Here is a 2,885-nt window from a genome sequence, read left to right as displayed (position 1 = left end):
TCCACAGGGGACAGCGGTGTTGGGACAGTGCTGCCTAGCCCACGGTATAGGAAACAGTTGGCTGTAGGCGTTCGACCCTCCTCCTCCTCCAGAAGCGAAAGCTCATCCACAGAACGCAGTCGCACGAGCACTCCATCCGCAGCTGCCAGTGTTGCACACGAGGTGTCCCCCTATCGATCAGCTAGTGGAAAGCGTCAGCAGGCTGTTTTGGAGATGATGTGTTTGGGCCACCGACACACCGCGGAGGTACTGGCCGACTACTTTCAGCGACAAACTGAGTCATGGCTGGGCAGTCTACATCTTGAGGCAGGCAAGGTAGTTAGTGATAACGGCCGGAATTTTGTGGCAGCCATAGCCCTTTCAAAACTCAGACACATACCTTGCTTGGCTCACACCTTGAACCTGGTGGTGCAGTGCTTCCTCAATAATTATCCGGAGTTAACAGGCCTGCTCCAGAAGGTCCAAAGACTGTGCGCGCACATCCGACGGTCGCCGGTACACTCCAGTCGTATGCAGAAGCTGCAGCGATTGCTCCACCTTCCCAAGCACCGCCTAATTATCGACGTTGCAACAAGGTGGAACTCCACCCTTCACATGGTTGAGCAGCTGTGCGAACAGAGGCAGGCCGTAATGCATTTGTGGGAGGATACACGGGCAGGCACTTTGAGGGCAGACATGGAGTTGCAGGTGTGCAGTGGTCGAAGCTGAAAGACCTCTGTAAAGTCCTTCAGTGTTTTGAGGAATGCACACGGCTGGTAAGCGCAGACGACGCCATCATAAGCAAGAGCATCCCACTTATGCGTCTGCTCATGCAAACTTTGACGCACATTAAGGAGCAGGCATCTGCAGCCGAGGATGATGAGGAAGAGGATGGAAGCCTTGATGACAGCCAGCCATTGTCTGCTCCGGGAACTCTCCTGGACAAGGTGGAGGAAGAAGAGGAAGAGGAGGAGGAGGATGATGATGGGGATGATTTTTTAGGGGAGGAGGATGCTTCTCGTGGGGCAAGAGAAAATGTTGGCGTGGCAAGGTCTGGTACAGGGTTTGTGCGTGACTGAAGGGATATGGATTTGCCAGAAAGTGCTCCTCCACCCAGCACTCGCAGTGCATCATTGACACCGGGAACATTGGCCCACATGTCATATTATGCCTTGCAGATCCAAAAAAGGGACCCCCGCATTGCCAAAATGATGAACGATGATGACTACTGGTTGGCCAGCATCCTGGATCCACGCTATAAAGGCAAATTTCAAAACATCATGCCACAGGAGAACCTTGACCTAATATTGGCTAACAAACAAGCAACTCTGGTAAACCGGTTGGTTGAGGGATTCCCAGCACACAGCAGCGGTGATGGTTCTCACTCGAGCCGTAGGAGCCAGGGGCAGTTTGGAAGAGGTGTTGGTGGTGCACACATCAGAAGTGGCGTTGGAGACAGGGGTTTCATGGCAATGTTGTGGACTGATTTTTCAAGTCCCGCTCACACGACTTGTAATACTGCATCGATTGAAAGTGACAGGAGACAGCACTTGTCAACTATGGTTACAAACTACTTCTCATCCCATATTGATGTTCTCCCTCACAGGTCATTCCCATTTGACTATTGGGCCACTAAACTGGACACCTGGCCTGAATTGGCACAATATGCCTTACAGGAACTCGTTTGCCCAGCTGCAAGTGTGCTATCGGAAAGAGTCTTCAGTGCTGCTGGATCAATCCTGACAGAAAAAAGGACCCGTCTCTCGACCCAAAATGTGGATGATCTAACCTTCATTAAAATGAACCATGCATGGGTTTCCAAGGATTTTGTCACACCTTACCCTGATGACACATAGGTTGCCAGAAAAATGGCTTTCTTTGGTCCTTCTCTTCCTGAGACTTGACCAATTTTGCCTTTAGCAGCAGCTGAATGTCCCACATCAACATATGCCATTTTGTAAACCTCCCTAACTGGGCTGCCTCCTCCCCCCATGGCCGGGGTCACCACCTAGCGCACGCAACTGTGCGTGTGCCGTTGCCCTGGAAACGTGGGTGGGCCGACTCTTGGGCGCGGGCACTGGCACAGGGTCCCTCAAAGTGCAATCAAGTGTCTCTGACATTTTTAAATGTGCCCTCTCATGCCAATCCACACTGAATCGCCTACGGCCTGTGGCTTCTGTGTTTTGCACTCCAAAGTTACGTGACAGATCATGATAAGCAGTGAGCACCATGTTTACATCTCTCCCTGTGATCAAAATTGGATGAATATGAGTAACGGCGATGGGATAAACGGTACTGCGATACAGCAACACTTTCTTCACAAAGAAAGGTTTTTGCTGTCTCCACACACTAATTAATTGAGGGTCAGCATCGCCTCTGAGAATTGTTACAGAAGTTTTTCCCGTGAATAGTAATTCCTAGATTTCTGCAATCAGTAATTGTATGCATCTCATTTCCTATTGCGGAGAGTCTGGACTTTCTTACTGAGACAGAAATATATATGAAGATTGAAAAATACCACCAAAAGTGTATACTGGTGGTCGCTTCAAATACATTTCCTTTTTTCGACTTTTTAGATTGTTGTCTAATCCATACTGAGAACACGGAGATTTTAAATGTTTAAACTATGCTATATATACCTGCTATCCAGTGATAATGTACCCTTTCTCAACTTTGTACAATCTGGTCAAATCCATACTGGACCTGAGAACGTCTGAGTCTGTCTCCTGATCTATAGACATATATTTTTAATGTGTAAACTATGCTATACATACCTGTTATCCAGTGATACGGTAACCTTTGTCACCTTTGTCCAATCACGTCTAATCCATACTGGGCCTGAGACCGTCTGAGCCTGCCTCCTGATATATAGACATAGGTTTTTAATGTGTAAACTATGCTACATA

Source organism: Dendrobates tinctorius, unplaced genomic scaffold (assembly GCF_039654945.1).
Source record: "Dendrobates tinctorius isolate UK_male_01 unplaced genomic scaffold, ASM3965494v1 ptg000032l, whole genome shotgun sequence".
Taxonomy (NCBI): Eukaryota; Metazoa; Chordata; class Amphibia; order Anura; family Dendrobatidae; genus Dendrobates; species Dendrobates tinctorius.
This window is presented reverse-complemented; position numbering follows the sequence as displayed.